Below are 17,700 nucleotides of genomic sequence, written 5' to 3'. Positions count from 1 at the left end.
AGTTTACCCCCTCTCCCCCGCTCCCCTTCCTTTGGTGGCATCTTTCCAAACGGCTTTCTTGTGCGTTTCATTGCACATGGTTTGAGGAGAAAATGGCGCTTCTCCCAAATCTATTTTATATAAAAAGGAGGGGGAAAGAAGAGGAGAGGGGCTGGAGTAGATTGACAGAGGAAACCGGTGTAGGGATACGTTCTGTATGCAATTTCAGTTAAGTGTTGGCGTATTTTGAAGTGTAGGGTGCCGTGTAGATGGAGTAACATTTAAGGAGGGTTTTCGGTGTAAAACTGGATGTGTGAATCCAAAGCTGCGGTAGTCGAGGTGGGTGACTGTCAGTCTGTATAGCCGCCAGTCAACGTGCCGGAGCCGAACGGTTGCTATCGCGTCCTTTTAAAATGTGGTGTAGTAGGCTACAGCTAATTTTCTGTAGTTTTTACTGTGTTTTTATTAGCATAGCCCATCTCTCCTGCCATGAAAGGTGGGAAAACACGGACTGTATTAATTCAGTTTCAATTAGGAAAATAACAAATAAAAGATGAATAGGGAGTACCATATTAATAAATAAAAATGTCATGGATACTACGGACTAGATTAAACTCATGAATGAATGACAGAATAAACATATTCTGACAGATAGATTTAAATAATTGCTTAGACTCGTTTTATAGTTCACTCCTGACGGCTGTGCAAGCGTGATATTCACCCAGCCCGTTGGTTTATTTAAGGGGATATTGATCAATTTCACTTAAGAAAAGAAAACTTGTCATTTCAAACTTCTTGCTATCGCAGCGAGGTGAACAGGTGACAGCAGAGACGCTTTTTGGTTAGTTAATTATACCATGCCAGTTAATTCTAGGAGTGCACTTTTTTTTAAAACCCTATATATATGGTAATCCATTTAGAGGTATTTAAAGAAAAAATCCTCAATGCTTTTCACCAGCCATTCATCATTGGCCCGGCTCTCGTAATCATCCTTACATTCTAATTTATCACTCAATCATCTGTGGCGTTCTTTAATTTGCTTAAAAGGCCTCTGTCAGTCAGTGCCCCCATAATCGCACCCAGTGTTAAATATAGCCCGACACGTGCTTTTCACCTATAGGCCTACTTCGTACAAATGTTCAGCAAGATATTACCAGGATGTAATGGGTAGGAACAATCACTGTAAAACAAAGTAGATGCTGCAAGCCGGTGGTGATTCAAAGATTAAAGGCATTCAAGTTTAACAAAATAAATGTAAAATATCTGATGATTACATTGGCAGTTTAAAATTATATATAGTCTTATAGATATTATAAACATGTAAGAGTGGTCTTTTTGTAATGTGGTATAGGTCTATATTGCTTTCATCGTAAAAATAAATTTCCTTACACTTCCATAACTTGGTCGGAATACCGGGACGCGCATCGCAGTTCAGGGGGAAGGCCGCATTCACCCCCTGGCCTTTTTTTTTGGATCGTCGCGCTGTGAAGTAAACAGCTTCATGGCAGCTACGTGTCTTCTTTTTTGCAGCATTTCAGCATTTAAAAAAATGTATTTGTGTACATTATTGAAGTTATCATGTTTTCTATTTTCCCCTGGCTATGAGTAGGCCCGAGCATGTGTATTAGTGCAAAGCCGTGTTTCGGCTGCAGTTTCGGAAATGAAACGCATATGCAGGGTTATGACGTGATCCTTTGAATGTAGCAGTGTCGCATTTTAGGTACTTAATTTATTTGCGGGGATCGCTTTTATTGTTTTATTTTTGAAGTCTTGTGGTACCTTTAAAAACCTACATAATCGCCCTATTGCTGTTTAGCTGTTTCCTATTATACTACCATACTACCGATATGAATAATTATATTAGTAGGTTAACTGTTTACTCTTTGGCTCATAATACAACAGAAGTGGAACTTTCTTAATTTACTTGTCTTCTAAATTTAATTCGGTAAAGCATGTTAGTCCACAAATGCAGAAGGCGCGCGCCTTGCCTTCTCTCAAAAGTAGAACTGGAGTGACGATTCATGTAGACTAAACATTTGCAGTGTAGGCCTAGCTGCAAAGTGGTGTTTAATTTGTGACTTCACTTGAGACCGATCCTTAATTTGATTATCAAACATTATTAAGAATAAGGTTCGTGAATATTTGAGTTCCTATATTAGCCGCCATGGCCCGTGATTGAAGGCACCTGCCTACTTGCACACGTGTAACTCAGGAGATGAGTCAAATTGCATAGTGAAACTTTGCTAATAAAAGTTTTCTTTTGAATTTTTTTTTTTAAATCACGTCCCACATATATCAAAGCAATTCCTTCCCATAGTTCATATGATAAGAGCTGGGGGTTTTGCTGGTCTTTTGAGCCCTTCAGGTATGTTGAGAGTTAAATAATTTAGAAGTGTAGGCCAATACCGAGAGCTTCAAGCTTTCTTTCCATAGTCCGTGGTTACAAACGGAACACGCTTGTACATTTTCTTAGAAGTAAACCGCATCCGTTTTAGCCACCGAAAAGAGAAAGGGAGTCTATAGTAAAACAACACTTGAAAATTAAATTAATAATTTCAATCCTACAACAGCCTATCAACTATTACGTCGATTACTGCCAGAATTATGTTAGGCTTGATCTGAAAAGTGCATGGTAGTCATGTTTAACCTTACAAAAATATGACTTTGCCTCATGTTCTGTGAAATATCTCAAATATGTTTTCAAAAGTATTACATGGAAATCTCGGGATAGTAACGGGACCTGTAAGCAAACGATTTCTTTCCATTAAATAAAATTAATTGACACCAGAAGGTCCAGCCTTCACGTTGCAGTAGCCAACACTTATGTGCCGCACCTAATACACATATAGGGCTTCTTGGGCCTTTGCGAATGTAGCCTTGTTTATTTTTTTGACAATCAATTAAAATAAAACGGAAATACCAATAATTATTTTAACATCTTCATTTATGAATTACATGTAAAGCGAGCTCACACCCAGTGTACCTTATTAAATGAAAACCCTTTCTGAAATGAATCATTCGGGTGGCTTCCGGCCTCGTGCCGTAGTGAAAGACAAGAAAAAAATGAGTGCTTTTTGCCTCCTAGTTCCAATATGAAATATAGAATACCTGCAGTCTTTTGGTGATCACTTGGCACAAAGATGTTAAGTTATGTCAAGAGAAAAGGCTGCATAGTGCTGTGTTAACCTTCAACTTCTAGGGTTGAGTGCCTATGCGTTCGTACAGAAGTACATTCGCTTGGGTTCCCGGACGCCTCTCTACTCGGTCGTGTTGTCCGGAGATAGCACTTTTGTGAATTTGGTTGATTTAGTTGTTGTCAATAATTAAAATCGTTGGGGCCTGTGCGTTTGTTACGTATGTAAACAATTGACAATGAATTATTAACACTGATAAAAGCTTTTCTGGAATGGGCGAAATAGATGGGGATTGTGTGGATGATGCGTAATGGAATCAAAATATGGAAAGCCAAATTTGTAAATCTGCAAAGTGGAATGGGATGTTTAAAAGCAAAGGTGGCGGCATGTCTCGTCTTTGGGGGTAAATTTTTTATATATATATTTGCAGTCTATTTACATGCAATTTTAATAAAGGTTGCAAGTCAAGCAGTTAATTTACACTAAAAAGAAATGCTTTGAAACTGCTTGTGTTTATTTTTTTAAGTAAAACCACTCGGAAAAATATGGAGATTTTAGTTGTATAAATAAGAATATATGCTGAGAAGGGTAGTCAAGGCTGTAGTATCCTTTTTTAAAAGATTTCTTTTTAATCCAGCTGGCAGCAGAACTGGTAAACATGCAAGGTCTTCGAAACTTTCCAAAGCGGCTACAAAAGAACAAAGCACCATTATTTATAACACAGTACTTGTTGTATTTTGTCATTTAACCATACTCACTGTTATTGCTTAAGTCAAGCAGCAATTCAATATCACAGTCGTATATTGTACCATATGTCCTTTTGTAAGTGATTTACAGTTTTGATAGGCTATATCATTATTTATCGTTGAATAAACTACTTAGAAATTTCAGTTTGGCCAAGTTGGTGTTGTTACTGCAACGTTTTTATAAGGTAACGCGTGCAAGTTATTTTTGCACATATATTAGCCTACTGTAAACGCATAAAAGCGGACACTGCTAATTTTCCAAATAATTAATAACTGTTATTCGGGAAACTGATTTTGTAAATCATCGTTGTTATCCAGTGAGAATAGTGCAAACACTTTCAGATTTACGTCTTTCTTTGTATAAAAATTAAGAAACGAGAGACCCGTCGCTGAGTAACCGGTAGTCTCTGCCAAATACATTCGGCCGATAGCAACATTGTTCGAGCACAGTGCAACTTTTTAAAGCCATAAAATAAATTTCTGACGGGTGAAGTTTTACGCTGTTTTTAGATTTAACGTCACACAACGCAGCCTTAAACTTGAAACTCGTGGTTTAACCTATTTATAAAGAAGGGCACATACGCCATATGCCCTATAGGATTAACTCACACATTTGGAGTCACGATTTTAAAATAACCCCGAAACTAGAAAACATGTTTGATAAGATTGCCACTCGCGGTTTTTTCTCACTTTGACATCTATCGTTTCTTGTTAGCCATTCAATTCTTGTTAACCATTTCCGTTCCAAAGGTAAGTCACTTACGGTAGTTCACTTCAGTCCCTTTCTATCTTTACATTACATTACATTCTCGAAATCTAATTCATTCTCGAACTCTTCAGCACCGTAATCTCAACCATAGCCTAATTGTTCAGCCCAACCAGCCGCCGTAGCACACTATTGTTCGATTTTACCGACAAGAACGGGCTGTCTTAATTATGTCATGCTTTCTTTAGTGCCTGGAAATTCAAATCGGCTTTATATAGGCTATAGAGGGGTGTCACCGAGAGTCGAAGGTAAAACGATTTCGAATTGAACGAAGACAGCGAGCGCAGTAACCCACTCTCTGCGTGCTTAACCCTTTCGCAAACGAGATAGCTTAGTCTACGCTGCTGTGGAGTTAAAGACGCGCAAAAATAATAATTTCAGGTATTTCCCATTACAGCGTTTCAAACGATTTTATCCGCGGTCTTAGGCGCTTGCCTATTGTAAGTTATTCCAACGCAATTCGTTGTCTCGTGGACTGATGAGGTGTTCTTTTCAGGGGTATTGAAAATCTATAGATATGTCACGACTCTTTAAGTTTCAGATTATGATGCCGTTATCGGTTATGCTGTAAGATGTTTTACATCTGTTAAATGTTTATATGCCTATTCAACTATTGTCCTATGTATATAATGCGTTTAATATTTGTTGCATTCAGCGGAAGCGTTGCTGCCTAGTTTTCAACTACACTTAGTTCACAAAATTTAACAAAACTGCAAGATATGTCCTTTCTAAGATATATCTTGCTGGTTCCTCGGAGTCATTCTAAACATGTAAAAGCAATTAGGAGGTTGATTAGCTTTGCGGTTGAGTATAGATGCACGTATATCAACAGATGCACATTACCCCTCAACGTAAATTCTAGTTTATTGCTATTAATAATAACAATCTTTCCTGCTATTCTGTTAAGGGGTTATCGTTCTATTAACGGTTGTCCTTAACTCGGACAAATGCAATTAAGCATGTGTCACAATTTTGCGAGCCTCAGAACATGTTGTGTAAATATCTGTGACCAGCGCTGGCTTCAGGACTTCTTGTTGTGGTCAGGCTGCAAAAACAAACTGGAACTGTAAGGGAATCTCAAGGGTTTGCAGTGCTACTGCGCGTTGGTTACTGGGAGGCATTGTCAAATTAGCACTTTAATTAAAAAGCAAATATAGCCTGGCTGCGGCGAAGGTGACCCGTTTTTTCCCCCCTGCGTGACCCGAGAGCCGCACAGCGAAGCCGCATGAAGTTCCAGCAACAGCAGCAATGTGCGAACCAGGCGGCCGTGTGCTGAATTAAATAAACCTTTTTGTTAATATTTTCGACTGAGCACCCCCCCCCCTCCCACTGCCCATTGTGAAAAATATATCCCCCACACCCCCTTATTTAGTGACATGCTCTATCAGCTATACCCCACTGAGAACAACATTTATATGCCCCGGTAAAGCTAAAATCAGACCTTTATTTGTCTTTCCCCTGCCCTGCCTCACTCCAGGCCTGGAAAACAGCTCGGAACAGCTGTCCATGGGATTAAAATATGCCAGATTCACAGTCTGGAAGGAAGGAAAAAAAAAAACAGAATTTGGGGGGTTTTTAGAATGAAAGGCAAGCATTAAACAATCGGCCTGTCCTGGCCATTAGGGTCCACACTCAAAATCTTTATTACAATTAGACATACACGATGGCCTGTAAGATTAGTGAATAGGACTGGTGTGGCTCTTGATGATTCTTTTTCTGAGCTGGAAATCCTATTACATGGACCCCCATTCGACTGGTGTGTGATAAAGTATTCGCCATGGAGAACACCTGGGAAATATCTGTAGTAGAGAGCTCTGTGTGACATTGTGTACAGAACTCCTCCTCCGTCTTGGTGTTTAAATAATATTTCAGCCAAATATTAGGGATTGCAATCTGTTTTCATGCGTTATTCATGCTGTAGGAATGTCGGGTAAGGACAGCCTCGTGTGGAATCGGCTGAGAGTTAAGACGTGCGCTGTTGCTTTTAAAATTTTGAAGTGGGTGGCTGCGATGGCGGTGAAAACTAAATCAGCGCATCACTCAGTCGGCTGGAAAAATTGGCAGCCCTCGTCACGTGGATGAAATGGCGAGGCGGAGGTGGAGATCAGGGTGAGCGACTGAGGCTCAGGTAGAACAGGTACTCAGTGTTCTCTTTGCCTTCATTCATCCCTTCAGGCCACTGCTGCTGGATCAACCATGAGAGCAAGAAAATCATTTTCATCTGTTTCCTGGGAGCCACGTCTTTGATGACGGGCCATTTGGGGCTTGTAGTATTTCATATTAAGAGAGCTCCCTGCATCCCTGTTGGTCAGAAAGAGCTCCTCACCTATACCGCTCGGTCAGTTGTAACATGCTAGTGCCTCTGTAAGATTGGTTTACAGACTTGGTCCGTCTGAAATATTGTGCAACTCTACCCATTTTTTTACAGTACAGATCTCTGTAAACGGCCTGAGGTTTCTTGAGTTATGGAATATTCCTTATTGCACTGTGCATTTAAAAAAAAGTAGGCAAGACGAGAGAGTCAAGTGTGTGTGTTTGTGTGTGTGTGTGTGTGTCTGTATGCGTGCCTGTGTGTGTGAGTGTGTGTGTGTGCGTGCCTGTGTTTGTGTGCGCACCTGTGTGTGTGTGTGTGTGTCTGTATGCGTGCCTGTGTGTGTGTACGTGCTTGTGTGTATGCATGCCTGTGTGTGTGTGCGTGTGTTTGTGTGTGTGTATGCATGCATGTGTTTGCGGGCCTGCGTGTGTGTGTGCGTGCCTGTGTGCGGGCCTGTGTGTGTGTGCGTGTGCTTGTGTGTGTATGCATGCATGTGTGCGTGTGTGTGCGGGCCTGCGTGTGTGTGTGCGTGCCTGTGTGCGGGCCTGTGTGTGTGTGTGTGTGCATGTGCTTTTCTCCCTCCCTTCTCTCGCTCTCCTCAGCAGGGACTGGGCTTGGCAGAGTTCTGGACAGTAGTGGCGGCCCCATTGCGGGCTTGCGGCTGATGTGTTGTGCCGTTGCTGTGGCTACGGGACACACACATACACATGCACACGATCACACACGATGCATCATACGCAATAAATACACACACACACACACACACACACACAGTAGGGGAGAAAGGGGGGGTGGGGGGGCACTAATCAATCCAGTGTGCTAGCTGTGAAAAGCCTGAGAACAGCCTCGGTAAACATGCTATTCACACTCCCGCACGTACCACCTAGAAACGCGCGCCACATACGAGGCTTTCCCGTCATCCACAGGAGCGCGTGTGTCCCTGCACAAAGGTCCCCTCTGGTGTTATGTCTCAGGAAGGATGAGGAAGATAGATGGTGGAGGTGGAGTGATCAGGACAGTAATATTCTTGGTCTTATTACATGGAGATCCTTCTCAGGGAGCAGTTGTTCCTTTTCAAACGTTTAAAATCTAGTTGCTTTTTTGTACGCTGGGCGTGGTTGTGGGCATGTGCCAGTGATGACTAATGTGCAGGTGGACATTTGTCTGATTCAGCATTTGCAGTTGATGGGTATTTTTTTTTCTCAACACCTTGCGACGTAGTGTATATGGGTGAGAAGTATTTCTCTTCCCTTCTCTTCTGAATTTATTTTTGTAAATATTTCAGGTAAAATGGAATAGATGGCTAATTTGCAAAACATAAAATAAAATAGACAACTCTCATAAAAACGAAATAAAAACTTACAAAATATCTGCTGTCTTTTTTCCTTTATCACTTCTGAAGTTATCAGTGTTAAACCCAGATTCAATTTAAGCCCTATTGTGCTATTCCAAAATGGCTGTTTTACAACCTGATGGTGGTTTCATAACAATTTCATAGTTATTATACAAATTTCCCAAGAATCTGTAACACCTCACCAATGATGGGCTTCAACCTTCTGCATTCCAGTGCAGTAGGTGGTGGCATATGACATTTCCCTTTGTTCGAACCCAATCAGAAACTCCAGCAAAGAGGAAGTCAAGGGGCTTTTTGGACCGCTTATTCTGATTGGGAGGGAATCATGGGAAGTGTAGTGTAGTAAACATGGCGCCACATCACAGGTATTGACAAATTGCTTGGAAGCATCTGGAAGCAATGCATTTCTGTCCATATAAAACCTGTCAAGTTGTCTCGGTCTGTCCCTGTACTGTTGCCCGAAACACCAGCGGTGCGTCACTAGCCCTGGCAAATGGGCGCTCCTCCACTTACTGGACTGCAGCCCCCAACGACCAAATGCATTTAGCCTCCCCCTAGGCCTACGAAGGCCAGCTGTGGAACGTTCTGCCGTCTTCGGCACTAATTCAGAGTCATTCGCCAAATGTCGGAACGCATAAAGGAGTCCTCCTTTTCCGCAGACACGGTGAAAATTCTGGGGCTCCTGGAAATGTGTAGGAGAGCTTGGAATGGGGTTGTGAGGTAGGGGTGCGCGGAGGGGCCGCGGGCTGGACCGAGCCACTGCAGCGGGAAGCCAGCCGTGGCCGGTTCAGTTTGCCTCCTCTTTTATCGCCGTGCGCGAACGCGCTCGTTTGGAAAAGTGAAAGGGTGCGAAGGAGTGGCTGGTCCTTTTCTGTGGGGAGATTCAGTTGTTTTTCTTTTAAACTTTATTCCGCTGTGGTCTTTGTAGATGAATCGGAGGATGGGACAGTCCAATTTACCGTAGCGTGAAATTAAAGCACTGCTCAAAAGTTTCAAAACAAAAAAAAGGAAATAAAATATATTTATTCATGAATACATCTACAAATGCTCACGTTTGGATCGTGTATGTTTTATTAAAGCTAAGTGAGGATGTAGCCCTCCTGTTTGGAATAAAACAGAGAAATTCCAGCCTGCTGGAGGGCAGCGTGGCAGTTCTTGGTCTTTCCCCCAAAAAATTTGTCAACCTACAAGGCCGATCATCATCGAGTCATGACGCGACCGTTCCTCTACCTATAATAGATCCGCGTTTTGTACTCTGCAAATTACCCACGTCAAAAAAAACTTCCATTTCTGCCACACTAATCCACGTTATATCTACCTTCATAATCAAAGTCGATTAGACCGGCATTGAAATGTTTGGTGGGTTATCACTTTACTCTTGAATTAAAGAGAGATGCGTGACATGGAACTGGATGGGCAATGGAGAGTGAAAAAGCAAGCTGCATGGTTGGTGCAACCTAACGGGTGCTGCTCTTCAGAGGCAGCCATTGGAGCACAGCAGCGCAGAAGCTAGGTCGAGCTCTGCACTGTACGTGATGTCATCTGGGGATCTTTCAGGAACAGAAGCTTTCAGGGAAAGTGCTTGTCCATGGCCCCTTCCACCACTGACCCTCAGTGAGAGTGAACTGCAGTGGGGGGGGGCACGCCTGTGTAATTAGCGCAGTTGTTTTGTTGTTTGGGGGGGGGGGGTGCTCTGTGTTGAGTGAAACGAAGCCGGTGTGTAGCAGTAGGCCAGCAGAGGGGCAGTAGTCTGCTGTGCGGATTCACTGCTGAAGGTCACTTGTATTTGCCCTGGAGCCGCAGTGTGTGCCCAGCGCAGGGGAGAGGGGGCACTGATCACAGAGCAGCAACACGCTGCTGTCTGAAACGGCCATTTTCATAGGAATATTCTGAAATGGCGCACTCTGATTAAATCCATAAGCAAGAGTGAATCCAGTTTAGATGCAACCAGAAGTATACTCACACACAAGCAGGCACACACACGCACGCACATGCACAGGCAGACACACACACACACACACACACACACAAGCAGACACATGCACACACACACACAGACACACACACACAAGCAACACATGACACACACCGCAACAGGCACACACACACACACAGGCACACAGACAGACAGACAGACACACACACACCAGACACACGCAACACACCAGCCAAAACACACACACACCAGACACCACAGGCAGACAACACACACACAGACACAGACAGACCTCACGCACACAACACACCATTATGCACGCGTGCTCGTCGTCTCTCCCGGCGCACACCTGCACACACTTATGCGGTGCAGGTGCGCATTCTTCGTCTGTCAGTGCAGAAATCGCACTCTTCAGCACCTGACCCGACTCCAGCGGGGTGTGGGTGGCAGCTGTGGCGGCGCCAGCGTGGCACGTGTGCCAGCTCCCCATCGGACTCTTAACCCCCTTGCCACACGGCCCGTGGGGGGGGGGGGTGGATACCCCCCACCCCCCACCCCCCACGCATGGCTGTCAAAGCGCGCTACGTTAGCACATTCCTCTGCACCTGGAGAGACAATTACCGAAATTAGCCGATAACGGCGGCGCGGTCCGGTTTCTTTGTGGGCCTTTTGGCTGGGGAGCGGTTGGACCTCCTCATTGTTCATCTGAATCCGTCGGTTGGAAATGGCGCAGGCATTTCTCCTCCTTCACATTTTTTCTTTCTTTTTTTTTTTTTTTTTTTTTTTTTAACACCGCAAGCGTCTGTCCAGGACCAACACGGAAACACTGATATCGAGTTTCTAATGGGTTTGGATTTGAGGAGGCTGGACTTCAGTGAACAAGAACAGTAAAAAAAAAAGTGCAGTGTTAATGCGGTAACAGAGTTCGTATGAGCCTACTTTGGCCATAGTGGTCTCGTATAAACTGTAAGAGTTTATTTAACACTAAACATTTTACTGTGGACTTAGATTCTAGATTGGACCCTAAACTAAGGCCAGATTTGAACCTAAACTAAGGCCAGTGTCATTACCCATAAGAATGACGGTTGCTGAATGGCATTAATCATACCAATCAGAATTATTCTGTTTTCAAATGCTTCCGGGGATCACATTTGTTTCACATTCCTGCAGCACATAAACAGTTAAATGAGACGAATGGGGTGTTCCTATTTCGAGGAAAAAAATCTCTGTAATAAAAAAAGGAGAAAAACAATAAAATGAAAGAGAAATGTAACAATGTCCGCGGCCTGTTCTTTCGGCCTTTAAGACGAGCGAGAGAGAGAGAGAGAGAGAGAGAAAGGGACTTTTTAAAGAAAGGGAAAATGAACGACGTGTGAGAGTATCAATAACTGTGCCTGATATCGCGGTGTGTGTGTGTGTGCGTGTGTGTGCGCGTGTGCGTGTGCGCGTGTGCGTGTGTGTGTGTGTGTGTGTGTGTGGTGTGGTGGTGGCGTGTGTGTGTGTGTGGTGTGGCGCATGTGTGTGGTGTGTGTGTGTGTGTATGTATGTGTGTGGTGTGAGTGTGCTTTTGATGCGTGTGTGTGTGTGTGCGCGTGCGTGTGTGTGTCAGCGCTGTTCGGCCGCTCCGTCCGGAGAGGGCTGCTCTAGCCCCCGGGAGCAGACACAGCGCTCGCTGCTCTTTCGCAGGAGGAGGATGTTGGCCCGCGGCCAGCGGCGTGGCGTACACGCGGTTGCGTAATATACCATATCTTTACCTTAGCTGAACTCTGAGGAAGACCCACAGCTGTGAATACACAGAGAGAGGCCTTGCTCTGGGAGAGAGAGAGCGAGGGGGAGGGTAGGGAGGAGAGAGAATGGGGGGGGGAGCGAGAGAAAGAAAGCATGTGTATTACCTAAACTGACTTGTGAGTGTCTCAGCGCTGTGGCTGTGGGCTATGGTGGCGGCAAGCGTAGCTTAGCATAGTGCTACAGTAGGAGAGCGTAGCGTAGCATAGCGCTACAGTAGGAGAGCGTAGCGTAGCATAGCGCTACAGTAGGAGAGCGTAGCATGGCGTAGCGCTACAGTAGGGAGCAGAACACAGCGGCTCTGTTCCTGACTGTGCGCACACACACAGCTGCGCGGCGGCCCAGCGCGGGCCAGGCCCACAGTGCACCGCTGTTTCGCCCTGCCGGGGCGGCGCTGCTCTGAAGGTCAGTTACATTTTAACTGGCTTTCGCTGCAGCGCGGCTTCCCCTCCACACTTTCATTAACGAAAAAACGCCAAGCGGAGGAGAAAGCGCTTCTGTCCTCTCGTCTTATCGTGCTTCCTACACGGGCCCGGTCTTGGCTTACAGTGTGTTCAGGAAACATGCGGGCACTTATGCTACTTGTGCAGAACTATGCGTTGTGTCCCTAAAATTAGGTACATTAACCCCCAGTACCTCGCTTGACATGTCACAAAGTATGTTTGTACTCCTATAACTTCACAGTTTGATCGAAATTAGGGGAAAATATGTTGGAAATATGAAATATCACCGTCTTAGAACATGTAGGTAGTATGCCAGTGTTGTCCATGTATTTCGGACTGCTTGCTGTTGTGTGTATGACAGTAATGACACAAAGGGATTTATTGAAAGCAGCAGGTAAGTCTGCTAGCTTTGCTGTCCAATCAGCTCTATCAGAGGCAAAGACCAGGGCCCCTCCCTGAATGACCAGTTACACAGTTTTTTTTTCACTCTGTGGGGGTGATGTGACTTCATAAACTCATTAGACGTTCGAACGTGGAATTCCCACACATGCACACGTAAGTACATGTTCATATGTTACCCCACTGCTCCCCACCAGAGGAACAGCGTATGCACACACACACACACGCACACACGCACACACACACACGCACGCACACACACGCACACACACACGCACGCAGCGTGATGTCTGCTTGAGTGCGGTTAGCGCCATATGGGAAGCATCAGCGAGCCGTGCATCCGCCCGTCCTCTCTGCACAGCACTACTGCATTTTTCTGCTTTTATGTCATTATTAATACCACACACAGGTCGCCGCTTTCCTCTGCGCCCCCACCCCCCCCACCCCCCCACTCCGCACTCCCCACGCTGACCCACAGAGTGCAGTCAGGTGCCAGGAGGCAGGTGCAGTGACCTTGGCTTACCTTTCGCCATTTCGCAGAAACAGAGACGCACTCCCGTCGCCCTAGACCCTGGACTCCAGCTCCGGAGTGCCGGGAATGAACGTCACGGTTCACGAGACTTTGAGTTTCCCATTTTTATTGACTTTGTCCACTGTGACACGCTGCTGTCTGACTGATTCTGGTGAACTGCACTGAGGGAACCGCTGCCTCTAGCTGAAGCCCGAACTTCATCAGATCAATAGGAGAAGAAGCGGTGGTAATGTCAGAGCTAACTGAGCGTTAGCTTATTAGCAAAGAGCCGTGGACGTTGGGGGGGGGGGACTCATTATCCCGCGTCAGAGTGCCATTCTGCTCAGGCTCGTAGCGCAGTAAGGTCAGGGTCTCGGTGAGCGAGGGGTGCTCCTGTAGGCGGTGTGCGCAGCGGTGTGACTCAGCCCACGTTAAAACCTGGGGGCGCTGAGCGGGGGGGCGGGGCCTGGCGGTCCGGCGGGCGGTGCCGAGCGGGGGGGAGGGGCCTGGCGGTCCCGCGGGCGGCGCCGAGCGGGGGGGCGGGGCCTGGCGGTCCCGCGGGCGGTGCTGAGCGGGGGGGCGGGGCCTGGCGGTCCCGCGGGCGGTGCCGAGCGGGGGGGCGGGGCCTGGCGGTCCTGCGGGCGGCGCCGAGCTTCGCCGAGGCGCTGGCGGCTTTCCGGCGCGGTCGGTACGGGACGGCGGTCCTCCTCCGGCCCCGCTCTGCCGAAGCTCGTCCGCACTCCGGCTCAAACATCCCGCTGCTTTTATCGGGCTGCGCCGGGTTGGGGGGGGGAGAACCGCGAACTGGAACGTTAATAACGGGGGGCCGGTAAAACGCTCCGCACTTAGCAGTAATTGAACGCAATTTAAGAGACGTCTGTTCTTTTCGCGAGGCGCACTTTCTTTCAAAGGGCCTTCTCACGGGGCGGTTTTAGGGTCGTCTCGTCTTTTGGGGGCCCTGGGTTTTCGGGGGGACCTTTGCTGTGGTCGCCGTATTTAAATCTAACAGGATTTCGCACGCCGCCTCACGGTCTCGGCTGTCTAACGAGCGTGCGAGGGAAGACGGCGGCGGCGGCGATGGCGATCATTGTCCCCGTCGTTAATTATGAAGGATGATGATTGCCGTAATCTATGTTCCAAGACAAATTGAAGTCAATGTGGATCAGCTGGAACAAATAAAGACGCTGAATGTCTACGGCTAATTCCTTTATAATTGTTTTTGATTGTTCTCTCCCCCCACACTCGTTCGGTCATTATTCCAGTGGAATTTCAGCACATGTGCGACTTCACTCTGCTTAACTCAGAAGTAAATGCGTGCCCCCTGCTGCAAGCGTTTAAACCACTGGTATGTGTGTGTGTGTGTCTGTGTCTGTGTGTGTATGTGTGTGTCCTCTGGCACATTAGTCTGCGCACGTGTGGCTATATTTCGCTTGTCCCTGCACATGTGTATGCATGTGTGCGCATGTGTACATCTGTGCGCACGCACGCGTGTGTGAGTACATGTGTCAATGTATTGTTGTGGGTTGCTGTAGTGTGTGCTGTGTGTGATGTGGTGTTGTGTACGTGTGTTGATGTGTGTGCGTGTGTGTGTGTATGTGTGTGTGCGTGCGCGCGTGAATGTGTGTTTGTGTGTGCGTGTGTGTGGACGTGTGTGTACGTGTGTGTATGTGTGTGCGTGTGTGTGTATGTGTGTGTGCGTGTGTGTGTGTATGTGTGTGTGCGTGCGCGCGTGAATGTGTGTTTGTGTGTGCGTGTGTGTGGACGTGTGTGTACGTGTGTGTATGTGTGTGCGTGCGCGCGTGAATGTGTGTTTGTGTGTGCATGTGTGTGTACGTGTGTGTGTATGTGTGCGTGCGTGCATGCATGTTTGTGTGTGCATGCATATGGGGGATTGCTTTAGCCATTAATCACACTGTGGTCACAGAGGGGTGGAGGCAGGGGACTGTAGCAGGGAGGTGGGGGTCCGTTATGGGAGGAGGGCCGAGTGGCTGTGAGACGGAGTTTGTGGGTTTGCATTTATTGACTTTAAAGATGCTGGCAGCGCTGGCGTTTGACGCAGAATAATATAAAGCGTGGCTGCGGGCCCTGGGAAATGTACGCTTCTGAACGACACTGAGCTAATGCCGCTGACATAAGCATTCTTGTGGCACTCTCATTTTTTTGTTTTTGCATTTTCGGGGGAATTAAGGGGCACAGGAGAGTAGGAGAGTTAGAGGAATAAACCAGCCGTGCTCGGTCAGAAATTGTGATGTAAGTTAGAGACAAAGGCAGTAAAGTCATGTGCGCATTATAGAAAAAGGCACCAGCATTCATTTTTAAATGATACCAAATGATATCCTACTTTAAGTTCATGGGACACAGATTTGTGGGACTGCACATTCAGTGGCTTTACTCTGTTAGGTATAGATGCTGGCACGTTTATGCACAGAGAAAATAAACCACAAATAAGAATAGGAAGAGAGCTGATGGGAGTTTGATGTGAATAAGGGAGTGTTAGTGTGTGTGTGTGGGTGTGGATGTGAGTGTGGGTGTGTGCGTGTGTGTGTGTCGATATGTGTGTGTGTGTTTATGTGCATGTGTGTTTGTGTGGGCGTGTGTGCATGTGCATGTGTGTTTGTGTGTATGTGGGTGCGTGTGTGTATGTTTGTGTGCTTGCTTGTGTGTGTGTGCATGTATGATAGACCTACATCTGAATCCCTGTTGTGAAATCCTGTACGTGCAGAACACATCGGTTCGGTGCCCTATTCTTTTTTTCCCCCCTTTTTTACCCGACTTGCCTTTTATTCCCCCCTTTAGACCCAGAGTGCGATCGAAACGGGCGATACGCACATATCCGGTTTCTTTGGGGATGCGGAGGAATGTTAATGCATCATAACCATATTACAGCACTTATTCATGTGCGCGGCCGGCCGGCTCTTATCGGGGGAATCAGCTCTGTGTGAATGGCTGACGTGGTCACACAAAGCGCAGTGAAAGGGACCCCCCCTGCCCCCCCCCCCCCCCCCCGTAAGGCCATCTTAGCGTTTTCGCTGGGAGCGAAGCTTGTCACTGGTGGGGTTTCAGCCGGTACAATTACTCCACTGTTAAAACAATAATACATTTGTCTTCAATAACCTAATTCCTCAAATCTGGGGAAAAGGAACAACACAAACACAAAAAGTCCTGTAACGGCTCAAATGTTTCAGTCCAAGCGACGGCTTTGTTTGTGTAAATCTGGTGCTCAGACGACCTGCCTGTGTTTAGCTGGCTCGTGTTTTTTTCTGATTAGTTTTGTTTTTTTTTGTTTTTTTTTTTGCTTTTTCAAAGCGAATGGGTTATTGGTTCCGTACCTACAGAACGTATGACAAATTAGTATCGGTGAAACTCTGCGATCTCTGTGCAGTGGATAGTATTTCTGAAAACAACGTACCAGAATTTTTTAATGTACCAAGTCCAATGTACCAAGTCCTTTTTTAAATATGAATAATTCTGGACTGATTTAAAGCGACTGTATGTGCTGTGTGTATGTTTAGTCGGAGCGAGCGTGATCCGTGTTTAACCGTAAGCAGATGTGTGAAGTGGAAGCCAGCGAGTAACACGTCGCTCGCTCGCTCGCTTCTTTTCCACCCGAGCGGATTTATATACGTGGGGGCTTGCGAAAGGGGGCCGCAGACCCGCCCGGCCGAGGGGGGGGGGGGGTGATACGGATCCGGCGAGGTACGGTTACGCCGTCCTTGTCATCGTCCGAACGGCGGCCCGGCGGCTCTCCCCGCCCGCTTCTCCGGAATATTCCGGCGGTCGGACCGCCCAGCCGACAGCGCTAGGGGGTCTCTCGGAACGTTATTTTTTTTTTGTCTCTCCCTCTCGACAAAGAAAAACAAAACAAAAAAAAAAGTTAGTGGCATTAAATAAACTCGAATGGCGTTTGTACGAGTCCGATAGGGGCCGTGTGTTCTCTGGGTTGTGTCCGCCGGAGTTGATCTTACACACTTACACACTTGCTTCTCACAGTGCACAGCTTTGAATGACTGACCGTCGTTGGCTTATGTTTGTGCGCCCCCCCCCCCCCTCACCCACCCGCCCTCTGCCCTTGTTATAAGCCAGGGCTGTGAGACTCTCCCTGTTAATCCTTCAAAACCGAGGGAGGTTTTTTTTTTTTTTGCGGATAAAGGGAAGAGAGGTTGTCGGGGTATTGTTCAGTGACAGGAAATGGGTGTTAATGTCTTACACTCTTCTGTCCATTCATTTATTTCCAGTAAGGAGGAAGAGCAAAGTTTGAGGAGGAACACTCGCTCGATAATCCTGACAGAATTACATTGTTTCAGCTACGAGATCTGTCTCTGTGACATTTCAT

The 17,700-nt window shown here is 46.4% G+C and overlaps 1 protein-coding gene across 14 annotated transcripts in view; it reads left to right on the top strand.

Annotated features, from left to right (window-relative positions):
- LOC135248930 (nuclear factor 1 X-type) overlaps window positions 1-17,700 on the top strand; it is a 151,910-nt gene that overhangs the window by 11,674 nt on the left and 122,536 nt on the right. The window lies entirely within an intron of this gene.

The sequence above is a fragment of the Anguilla rostrata genome, chromosome 2 (assembly GCF_018555375.3).
Source record: "Anguilla rostrata isolate EN2019 chromosome 2, ASM1855537v3, whole genome shotgun sequence".
In the NCBI taxonomy this organism is placed as follows: domain Eukaryota; kingdom Metazoa; phylum Chordata; class Actinopteri; order Anguilliformes; family Anguillidae; genus Anguilla; species Anguilla rostrata.
Note: the sequence above shows the minus strand (reverse complement) of the source record. Positions and strands in the feature narration are given on the sequence as shown.